Source organism: Symphalangus syndactylus, chromosome 5 (genome assembly GCF_028878055.3).
Source record: "Symphalangus syndactylus isolate Jambi chromosome 5, NHGRI_mSymSyn1-v2.1_pri, whole genome shotgun sequence".
In the NCBI taxonomy this organism is placed as follows: domain Eukaryota; kingdom Metazoa; phylum Chordata; class Mammalia; order Primates; family Hylobatidae; genus Symphalangus; species Symphalangus syndactylus.
Window position 1 is genome coordinate 127,161,808 of NC_072427.2, and position 12,187 is coordinate 127,173,994.

Sequence of the window (12,187 nt, forward strand, 5' to 3'; positions counted from 1 at the left end):
AGACAAGATCACACCATTGCACTCCAGCCTGGGCGACAAGAACGAAACTCTGTCTCAAAAAAAAAAAAAAAAAAACCTTGGGCTCCACAACCCCTTATCTTAACCCAGACATTCCATTGACTCCAGATCTTTAGATAATAACTTAAGTCTTTTTTGTTTGTTTATTTCCTAATATAGACGTAGAGTCTCCCTATGTTGCCCAGGCTGCTCTGGAACTCTTGGCCTTAGGCGATCCTCTCACCTCAGCCTCCCAAAGCACTGGGATTACAGGCGTGAGCCACCACGCCAGCCTGATAATCTTTGAATTGCCTGTGACCCTGAAGTCTCTGCTTCCAGGTGTCCCGCCTTTCAAGACCAAGCCAATGTACATCTTATATGTTTTGATGAATGTCTTAGGTCTTCCTAAAGTATATAAAACTACACTGTAGCCTTGTCAGAGGCATTTGAGCCAGAGCAACTCCATCTTGAATAAGACTGGGTAAAATGAGGCCGAGACCTATTGGGCTGCATCCCCAGGAGGTTAGGCAAACTTAGTCACAGGATGAGATAGGAGATTGGCACAAGATACAGGTCACAAAGACCTTGCTGATAAAACAGCATGCAGTAAAGAAGCCAGCCAAATCCCACCAAAACCAAGATGGAGCCAAAAGTGACCTCTGGTCATCCTCACTGCTCATTATTTGCTAATTATAATGCATTAGCATGCTAAAAGACACACCCACCAGCACCATGACAGTTTACAAATGCCATGGCAACATCAGGAAGTTACCCTATATGGTCTAAAAAGGGGAAGACCCCTCAGTTCCAGGAATTGCCCACCCCTTTCCCGGAAGACTCATGAATAATCCACCCCTTATTTCGCATATAATCAGGAAATAACTATAAGTGTAATCAGTGAGCAGCCTAAGCCACTGCTCTGCCTATGAGTAGCCATTCTTTATTCCTTTACTTTCTTAATAAACTTGCTTTCACTTTATGGACTCACCCGAATTCTTTCTTGTGCGAGATCCAAGAACTCTCTCCTGGGGTCTGAATCAGTACCCCTTTCTGCTAACAGCCTGACCACCTTGGGCATATGTTCTCAGGATCCCCTGGGGCTGTGTCATGGGCCATTGGTCACTCACATTTGGCTCAAAATAAATCTCTTCAAATATTTTACAGTTTGACTTAATCAACATTTTCAAAGTCCTACTTTTCAGCTGGGTGCAGTGGCTCACACCTGTAATCCCTAGCATTTTGGGAGGCAGATCAGCTGAGGTCAGGAGTTCGAGACCAGCCTGGCCAACATGGTGAAACCCCATCTCTACTAAAATACAAAACTTAGCTGGGCGTGGTGGCACACGCCTGTAATCCCAGGTATTCAGGAGGCTGAGGCAGAGAATCGCTTGAACCTGGGAGGTGGAGGTTGCAGTAAGCTGAGATTGCACCACTGCACTCCAGCCTGGGTGACAGAGGAAGACTCTGTCTCAAAAAAAAAAAAAAAAAAATAGTCCTACTTCTCTTCCAAGGCTCATTCTTAAAGCCTTTACTTTAAAATCATTCACAATCCCACTTCTCCTTTCATTCAGAAGTTACAGTAATAACCCTTTATCAACTACAAAGCATCCTGCTATTTTAGCACCTAATCCGTTCTTTTTTTTTTTCCCCTTGGTAGAAATGGGTTTTGCTATGTTGCCCAGGCTAGTCTCGAACTCCTAAACTCAAGCGATCTGCCAGCCTCAACCTCCCAAAGTGCTGGGATTACTGGCATGAGCCACCATGCCCATCCACTTAATTTATTCTTGTATTAGTTATTTCCTTTGTCTCCCTCTATTAGATTGCAAACTCCGAACATACACTCTTATTCACAGAGAATCATAATAGGTTCTCAATAAATATTCGATGAATGAAGGAAGTATTGATTCTCTAGCCCCATTTCCAGATATCTATAATCTGTAAAGTCTGCGTCACACAATATGGCATTTGATAAACTGCCTGGTAACCTTAGTTGGTTGTTAGCATTATCTCCTAACTAGATAGTAAGGCCATTTAGAATGAAGCCGTGTCCTGTGGGTTGTCTGTACTTCTTTATCTCTTAGCACAGTATTAACCATATTACATGGATTTGAAAATACTGGTTATTTTTTATTATTATTTAAAATAATAACAAGGTCTCACTATTTGCCCAGGCTCATCTTGAACTCCTAAGCTTGAGTGATCCTCCTGCCTCAGCCTCCCAGTGTTGGGATTACAGGTGGAGCCACCATACCTGGCCAAAATACTGGTTATTTAAATTCAGTGGATGAAATTAAACTGTTACACTCTGCCGATTTTTAATTATCTTCTGTTTTGCTTCACAGAACAATTCATGTTGGAAATTTGATGATCTTTTTCAGCATTTTAACTTTACTTAATGTGACAAAAACTAATCAGCTAAATAGACAGGGAGGACTTTGTACCAAACCCATCTTGCTTTTCTCTTTCTCATTTTCCCTCTACCCCCACAGATTTCAGCTCAGTGCATCTGTTAGAGGCATTCCAAGCGGAGTGACTCTGTCTTGAACAGAGGCTGGGTAAAATGAGGCTGAGACCTGCTGGGCTGTATTCTCAGGATAGGCATTCTTAGTAACAGGATGAGACAGAAGGTTGGCCCAAGATGCAGGTCACAAAGACCCCGCTGATTAAACAGGATGCAGTAAAGAAGCTGGCCAAAACCAAGATTGTGACAAAAGTGACCTCTGGTCATCCTCACTGATCAGTATACACTAATTTTAATGCATTAACACATTAAAAGACACTCCCAGAAGCACCATCACAGTTTACAAATGCCATAGCAACGTCCAGAAGTTACTCTACATGGTCCAAAAAGGGGAGGAACCCTCAGTTCCAGGAACTCCCCACTCCTTTCCTGGAAAACTCATTGAATATCCACCCCTTGTTTAGCATATGATCAAGAAATAACCATAAGTATACTGAGCCAATCAGCCCATGCCACTGCTCTGCCTAGGGAGTAGCCATTCTTTTTTTTGAGACGGAGTCTCGCTGTGTCGCCCAGGCTGGAGTGCAGTGGCGCGATCTCAGCTCACTGCAAGCTCCGTTTCCTGGGTTCACGCCATTCTTCTGCCTCAGCCTCCCGAGTAGCTGGGACTACAGGCGCCCGCCACTATGCTCGGCTAATTTTTTGTATTTTTAGTAGAGACGAGGTTTCACTGTGTTAGCCAGGATGGTCTCGATCTCCTGACCTCGTGATCCGCCTGCCTCGATCTCCCAAAGTGCTAGGATTACAGGTGTGAGCCACCACGCCCGGTGAGTAGCCATGCTTTTGTTTGTTTACTTCTCTAATAAACTTGCTTTCACTTTACTTCCTGGACTCATCCCAAATTCTTTCTTGCATGCGACCCAAGAACCCTCTCTTGGGGTTACTAACACATCAGGTGCTTGTTGAATACCCTCTGTGTTCCAGTCTCTGTGAAATGGCTCCTATATGCTTAACATAACACTGCACATGGCACAGAGCTCAAAAGCAAAATACTAGAATTTGATTGCAAGGATATAAATACAGTTTGTTGATTTATATGTCTTTTAAAATGCCTTTCATCTCTCCCATTCCCTTTTATGCACCAAAGTTATAATTCACTCCGAACATCTGAATACCTAGAACTGGCATTGTAGGGGATAAAAGTAAAAATCCTGGTTCCTGTCCACCAAGAATTTATATTCTACCATTTAAACATAGTAGAATTAGTGAGCATGACAATAAAGTGCTGAATTATGTGGAACAGGCCTGGAGGAATGTAAAGGACATGATGTCATCTTAGTTTCCTATGGCTAGTGTAACAAATTACAAACTTGGTAGCTTAAAACAACAGTTTTATTTATTTACTTAATTTTTTTTGAGACAGTCTTGCTCCGTGGCCCAGGCTGGAGTACAGTGGCGCCATCTGTGCTCACTGCAAGCTCCGCCTCCCGGGTTCACGCCATTCTCCTGCCTCAGCCTTCCGAGTTGCTGGAACTACATGTGCCCGCCACCACGCCCGGCTAATTTTTTGTATTTTTAGTAGAGGTGGGGTTTCACCGTGTTACCCAGGATGGTCTCGATCTCCTGACCTCGTGATCTGCCTGCCTCGGCCTCCCAAAGTGCTGGGATTACAGGCATGAGCCACAGTGCCCAGCCAACAGTTTTATTTTCTTATAGGTCTGGAGCTTAGAAGTCTAAAATCAGGCTCAGTGGGCTAAAAATGAAGGTGTCAGCACAGCTGCTTACTTCTGGAGGCTCCAGGGAAGAATCTGCTTCCCTATAATTTTGCCTCTTCCAGTTTATAGAGAGGCTGCAACTTTTTTGTCTCATGGCCCCACATCACGTGGCCTTTTCCCCCCTGCTTTCATTGTCACATCACCATCTCTCCCACTCTGATCCTCCTGCCTCCTTTATATAAGGACTCTTGTGATTACATTAAGCCCACCTGCATAATCCAGGATACTCTTCCCATCTTAAGGTCCTTAATTTAATTACATCAGCAAAGTCCCTTTTACCATGGAGGCTAGCATTCACAGACTCCAAGGACTTGAATATGGACATCTTTGGGGGGCCATTATTCATCCCATCACAGAGGTGCAGTTGTATAGTGCACAAGTGGAAAGTAACTAGGGAAAGTTTTAAAATTTAATAGAGGAATTGGGATTTAAGCCATACCTTAAAAGACAGGTAAAATGTAATCTGAAGAGAAAAATTAGTAAAGTCTTTCAGGCGGGAGAAAAACATCATGACTAGCAAAAATATACTTCAGATTCAAGGGCCTCAAGGCACTAAGTGTCCTCTGGGGAACACAACAGTGACACAGATTAAATGGTTAGCAAGAAGACCTAATAGAGAAAGGTATTGCATAGTCTGTTAGACCAAAAGAATTTAAGAAGATGAAAGAACACAAAATGTAGCTCTGAATAAGTTAGTTCAAAGAAACTATATCTAGAAAATGTTAAACACTGTGTGTGTGTGTGTGTGTGTGTGTGTGTGTTGTATTCATAGCAAAAATAAGGCCATTGGATTTCAAGGACTATGAAATGCAAAAGAGAAAGAGCAAATATAATGCAATAGATACATCAAAACTTTATTCACCTTTCAGTTTTGCTGTTTTAAATTTTTCTATATCCTTTATTTTTTGCTGACCTAAAGGGAGAAGGTGGGTAAGAGATTCAAGTAAAGAAAGAAATATTAGTCCATGAATATTTTTTATTCCTTTTATGGATCAGATGTCCTATATTTAGAATGTGTTTGACCTACTTCTCTCACAGGCATTTATTTCCACCCTCCCCTTTATCTCTCTTTTGATCTTTTTCCAAAAGCAGAAGAAAGTATTGGGGGAAGACAAAGCAGGGGGTGGCGCAAAAGATTTCAGTAAGATGTAAGGACTGGCCAGGCGCAGTGGCTCACGCCTGTAGTCCCAGAACTTTGGGAGGCGGAGGTGGGCAGATCACCTGAGGCAAGGAGTTCAAGACCAGCCTGGCCAACATAGGGAAACCCCATCTCTACTAAAAATACAAAAAATTACCAGGCACAGTGGCTCATGTCTGTAATCCCAGCTACTCAGGAGGCTGAGGCATGAGAATTGCTTGAACCCAGGAGGCAGAGGTTGCAGTGAGCAAAGATCACACCACTGCACTCCAGCCTAGGTGACAGAGCGAGACTCCGTCTCAAAAAAAGAAAAAGAAAAAAATAAAATAAAATAAAAAGATGTAATTACCAGGGCTGCAGAGAAAAAGGGAGGAGAAAGGAGAAGATACACGAGAGAAAGATATTACAGCCCATGACCTTATGCTTCTATTGGATAGATGTTGAAAAGATGAACACATTCATATAGGCTGATGTTCTTGCAAAATAATTGAAAGGAAGGGAAGAAATTGTAAGTAGAAAATCAAAGAAATTGAAGTACTAAAGAAAAACAGTTTACCATTTTGCCTATGGTTAGCCACTTTTTTTAAAACCACTTTTCACTTGTATTTACATAAGAAATATTCTTTCACATTAGCAAAGTGCTGAAATACTTCCACCCACTGTAACTCTGCTACACTTTCCACATTCATTCCTTGCATTATATAACAAACATATTTTTACATGGATTATTTCACCAACACCTCCTCCTAACTCTGCCACCAAAAAGTTTTGCAAAATATATGCAGAAGCCAAAAGCAATGGCTTTTGAAATTTTTAGAAAATGAACACAATTACTAGAAACATTTTATTTTAGTGATCATGGCTCACTGAAGCCCCAACCTCCTGGGCTTAAGCAACCCTCCCACCTCAGCCTCTCAAGTAGCTGGGACCACAGTCAGGCACCACCATGACCCAATAATTTATTTTTATTTCTTGTAGAGATGGGGGTCTCCCTGTGTTACCCAGGCTGGGCTCAAACTCCTGGCTCAAGCAATCTTGCCACCTCGGCCTCCCAAAGTGTTGGGATTATGGGCATGAGCCACCATGCCCGGCTGCAATATCTTACATAAGCAAATACAAGCCAAGTTTTGTTCAAACTTCTATTTTCTTTTTTTGAGACAGGGTCTCACTCTATGCCCAGGCTGGAGTGCAATTTCACAATCGTGGCTCACTGTAGCCTCAACCTCCCGGGCTCAAGAGACCCTCCCACCACACCTCCCAAGTAGCTGGGACTACAGGAGCGCACCACCACACCTGGCTAATTTTTGTATTTTTTGTAGAGACGGGGTCTCACTATGTTACCCAGGCTGGTCTTGAACCCCTGAGCTCAAGTGATCCACCTGCCTTAGCCTCCCAAGTGCTAGGATTACAAGTGTGAGCCACTGCACCCAGCCCAAACTTCTATTTTCATATAAACACTAAAGTAATTTTTTTTTTTGAGACAGCATCTTGCTCTGTCACCCAGCCTGGAGTGCAGTGGCACAATCTCGGCTCACTGCACCCTCTGCCTCCCGGGTTCAAGAAATTCTCCTACCTCAGTCTCCCAAGTAGCGCCACCACCACAGCTATTTTTTTTTTTTTTTTAACGTATTTTAGTAGAGACAGGATTTCACCATATTGGCCAGACTGGTCTCAAAGTCCCAACCTCAGTTGATCCACCTGCCTCGGCCTCCCAAAGTGCTGGGATTACCGGCAGGAGCCACCACGCCCGGCCTAAAGTAATTTATTAAAATAAGAGCTTGAAATTCAACTTCCCTTATCTCTTTTATGTTATTCGAGGGTCACTAGAGAACTAGAAATACGATATCAAGTACTACTGTACAGTCAGGGCAGGCTAGGCTATGGTCCTGTAATAACCTTCACATCTCATGGCTTAACACACACACATCTATTTTATGACGGACTCTGCTTCACAAAGTCTTCACTCAGAGACCCAGGCTGACAGCCTCCACCATAAGGAGGAACACCCCCAGTCATTACCATGGGAAGAAGAAACATGGCAAATTGCACACTAACTCTTGAAGACTTTCACCCTCAAGGTGACAGAGGTTACATTTCATTACCCACAGCCAGCCACATGGCTACACCCAACATCAAAGGGGTGGGGAAGCATTTTCCTCGCAGGTGCTTGGGAAAGCAGAAAAACAGAAAGTGAATAGCATCAGTGACTATCACAGGTGCCAGCAATTAGAATCTTTCTTCTATTAGAGTCTTTCTTCTTGAGGCAATCTGAGAAAAGACAGGTTTTTTTAGAATGGGATTTTTTTTATAGACTTTTTTTTTTTTGAGACAGAGTTTCGCTCTTGTTGCCCAGGCTGGAGTACAGTGGTGCGATCTCAGCTCACCACAACCTTCACCTCCCGGGCTCAAATGATTCTCCTGCCTCAACCTCCTGAGTAGCTGGGATTACAGGCATGCGCCACCATGCCCGGCTAATTTTGTATTTTTAGTAGAGACGAGGCTTCTCCATGTTGGTCGGGCTGGTCTCAAACTCCCGACCTCAGTTGATCCACCTGCCTCGGTCTCCCAAAGTGCTGGGATTACAGGCGTGAGCCACCATGCCCAGCCTAGACTTTATTTTTTGGAACAGTTTTGGGTTTACAACAAAGTTGAGCAAAAAGTACAGAGGTCCCCTATGTCCCCTGCTCACACACACTCATACCTCTCACTATCAACATCTCCCACCAAAATGATTCACGTATTACAATCAATGAACCTACATTAATACATCATCATCACCCAAAGTCCATAGTTTGCATTAGGATTCACTCTTGATATTCCCCATTCTGTGGGTTTTGACAAACGTATAATGGCATATATTCACCACTAGAGTGTCATACAAGATAGTTTCACTGCCCCAAAAGTCATCTGTACCCACTTATTCACCCCTCTCTCCCTGCAACTCCTGGCAACCACTGATCTTTTGATTGCATAGTTTTGCCCTTCCCAGATTGTCACATAATTGGAATTGTATAGTATGTAGTCTTTTCAGACTGGTTTCTTTCACTTAGTAATATGCATTTAAGCTTCCTCCATATCTTTTCATGGCTTAAGAGCTCATTTCTTTTAGCACTGAATAATATTCCATTGTATGGATATACCACAGCTTGTACATTCATCTACTGAAAGACATCTTGGTTGTTCTCAAGTTTTGGCAATTATGAATAAAACTGCTATAAACGCAATGTGCAGATTTTTGTGTATACGTAAGTTTTCAGATCAGTTGGGTAAATACCAAGCAGTGAGATTTCTGGATCATAGGGTAAGAGTATGTTTAGTTTTGTAAGAAACTACCAAACCCTCTTCCAAAGAGGCTGTACCATTTTGCATACCAACGTGCAATGAATGAGAGTTCCTGTTGTTCTACATCCACACCAGCCTTTGGTGGGGTCAGTATTTTGAATTTCACCCATTGTAATGGGTGTGTAGTGGTATTTCATTGTTTTAATTTGCAATTTCCCAATGGCATATGATGTTGAGCATCTTTTCATATGCTTCTTTGCTATCTATATATTTTCTTCGATGAGATGTGAGTTGACATCTTTTACACATATTTGAAGCAAGTTGTTTGCTTTCTTATCACTGACTTTTAAGAGTTATTTGTATATTTTGCATAATAGTCCTTTATCAGACACGGTTTTTTTATTTTTTTTTTTGAGATGAAGTCTCACTCTGCCGCCCAGCTTGGAGAGCAGTGGTGCAGTCTTGGCTCACTGCAACCTCCACCTCCTGGGTTCAAGTGATTCTCATTCCTCAGCCTCCTAAGTAGCTGGGATTACAGGCATGCACCACCACACCTGGCTAATTTTTGTATTTTTAGTACAGACGGGGGTTCACCATGTTGGCCAGGCTGGTCTCGAACTCATCACCAGAGGTGATCTGCCTGCCTCAGCCTCCCAAAGTGCTGGGATTACAGGTGTGAGCCACTGCGCCTGGCCTATCAGACATGTTTTTGAAAATATTTTCTCCCAGTCTATGGCTGGTCTTCCCATTCTCTTGATTTAATTTTTAAAATGAACATTAGAAAGCAACTTAGGACAGTATGTCTCTATAGAAAGAGGGCAGATTTTCAAATTACAAAAGCACATGACCAGTTTTGACATTTATAGTGAGGGACACCTTTCTGAGGTATACCTCAATAGAAATGATAGCAGCAGCGACTCATCTAGAGTGGCCATTGCCAAGATGCCAGCTACAGCAGGGAGGCACTGGGTAGTTCCTTAAAGGAAAATACATTCCATGGAGCAGGCAGGAGCCCTGCCCTTCGGCTGCAGACCCAGGGGTCTCTGTGCTCTTGGGAGCCCAGGAGGATCCCCCCCCCCGCCCCCCGCCAGCACCTGTTCCTGCTGCCTGGCTTCTCCCACTGTCAGCTCCTGCTCTAATCCTGGAGCAAGGTTGGAGCCAAGCCCTGGCACTGTTGCAGCCCAGCCAGGGGGGCTCATGCTCAGGGCAGTGCTGACACACCAGCCCCCAGACACATCAGTCCCCTCCAGACTTCAGGTGATGAGGATCGCGGGAGGGAAGCTGAGGGGGACTGCAGGCAGCTCAACACTGGCCTGCAGGCACCTCTTGGCACAAATATCCTGGGTGCCAAGGAATGGCCGTGAGAGGCAGACAGGCTCCTGGGAGGAAGGGGGTGGGTCCCCAGTGAAGCCCCACTTTCAGGCTAGGGAAGGTCCTACCAGTCCTGCCCACCAGAGGGGGAACTTGTGGTGCTTTTTCCTGAGCCCACCTATTGCTGCCCACGGACCAATCAGCATATACTTCCCCCATTCTGAATGAAAACCATAAAAACCCCAGACTCAGCCAGAGCAGGGCAGACATCCGGATGGCCAGCTGCATAGAGGAACTACCATCTCCGCTGAGAGCTGAACATTTGTGGGGATGACCTGTCAGCAGAGAGGAGCCATCCACTCCAGGCCTCCTCTCTGCTGAGAGCTGCACACTCAATGGGATGACCTGCCCACAGAGAGGACCTGCTCACTGCGGGTCTCCTCTGAGCTGTTCTAACCCTCAGTAAAGTTCTTCTTCGTCTTGCTCACCCTCCACTTGTCTGCATACATCACTCTTCCTGGATACATGACAAGAACTTGGGCAAAGGCACCACCAAGCACAGAGGTTTCCAGCCAGAAAAGCAGCACCTCAAAGATCCCAAGAAAAGAAATAGCAAAGGGCTAAAGTCAAAAGATTTGTTTCAAGCCCAGCTAAGATAATCATTAGCTGTATTAGATTTTTGTCTAACCAACTAGCAAGTAGAGAAGTCCAGACCTTCCTAAACAAACGAGGTAAGTTTTGATCCACTGAGCTTGAAAGTCCGGGGGCTGCTCTGGCTTCAAGGATTTCTATGTCTTCTCCTCAGCCGAAATAGGAATCTCTCCCTCTCTCTCCCTTTGATTCTCCACTCTGCTTTCTCTTATGTAGCATTCACTCTAGCAGCTCTCTCAATGTGATAGGAAAATAGCTCCAGGGTTTCATGATTCTTATATGTCCCAAGTGAAGTCAGCTCACCCCTAGCATTCGTTTATTTCAACCCCTTAAAAAACAAACAAACAAACAAACAAAAAAACCTCAAAGCCAGGCACAGTGGCTCACACTTGTAATCCCAGCACTTTGGGAGGCTGAAGCAGGTGGCTCGCTTGAGGTCAGGAGTTAGAAGCCAGCCTGGCCAACATGGTGAAACCCCGTCTCTACAAAAAATACAAAAATTAGCCAGGTGTGGTGATGCATGCCTGTAATCCCAGCTACTCAGCAGGCTGAGGTAGGAGAATTGCTTGAACCCAGGAGGCAGAGGTTGCAGTGAGCCAAGATTGCACCACTGCACTCCAGCCTGGGCAACAGAGCAAGACTCCATCTCAAAAAAAAAAAAAAAAAAAACACTCAAATACTTGGATTACATGCCCACCCATATACCAATCTCTGCATCCAGGGGAATATAGTGGACCCTGATGGGTCAGCGTGGGTCACACATAACAGACAGAGGCAGAGCCCCTTGATTGACAGACCTGCTAGGAGTTATAGAAAGGCGCTGGCTAGTTCCTTAAAGGAAAAATCAGAGTCCTATTACCAAAAACAGGAAGGAAATTGGCCCAAGCAAAACAACAGATGTCAACTATATCAGTTATGGGATTTTAGTCAAGTCCCTTACTCTCTGAACCTCTGGTTTTTTTCATCAGTAAAAGAGGCATGGTAATGATAATACCAGACCCATTACTTGCTGTAGTTCTTTTAAGAATCAAGCACGCATTATATGATCAAGATTTGTAAACTGTTGCAAGACACTATTGTAAATAATAGCACCCACTAAACGAGCATTTATTATGGCTAGAAGAAATAGTATTATTTCTGTTATTAGTGCCTTGGATACATGTATTCACTAACCTTAATGTGATGTCTTAAATAGACTTTAGGTTTCCTAAGTAACCATTCAACCTTAATTTGGCTTCTTATGTAGACTACTCTATTGAAATAAGGGGGACTAAATGACTTAAATGAATATCGGAGGGCTTGGCAATTCTATGTTTTATTAAAATTCACTTCTTTTATACAAATCAACTTCATACAATAGGCAGTTTTTTAGTGGTTAATGTCAACTGGCTAAGCTGGCAACTGAAGTTCCAAAACTGCAAAGTTAGAAGATCAGGCTGTGAGGGATAGAGAACATCACCAATACCAGTGTTCTGCTTCTATTGGCAGGTGGGGTATCTTTTTTATTTTTTATTTAGTATTATCAAATCTGATAGTTAATGAATATCCATAATATTGAGTGGTAATCATTTG

The 12,187-nt window shown here is 43.6% G+C and overlaps 1 long non-coding RNA gene across 1 annotated transcript in view; it reads right to left on the reverse strand.

Annotated features, from left to right (window-relative positions):
- Positions 1 to 10,772: 10,772 nt before the first annotated feature.
- LOC134736848 (uncharacterized) overlaps positions 10,773 to 12,187 on the reverse strand; it is a 43,967-nt gene continuing 42,552 nt past the window's right edge. The window contains exon 3 of the long non-coding RNA XR_010121239.1: positions 10,773 to 10,943. This is a non-coding gene — a long non-coding RNA (uncharacterized lncRNA). The remainder of the gene's footprint in view (positions 10,944 to 12,187) is intronic.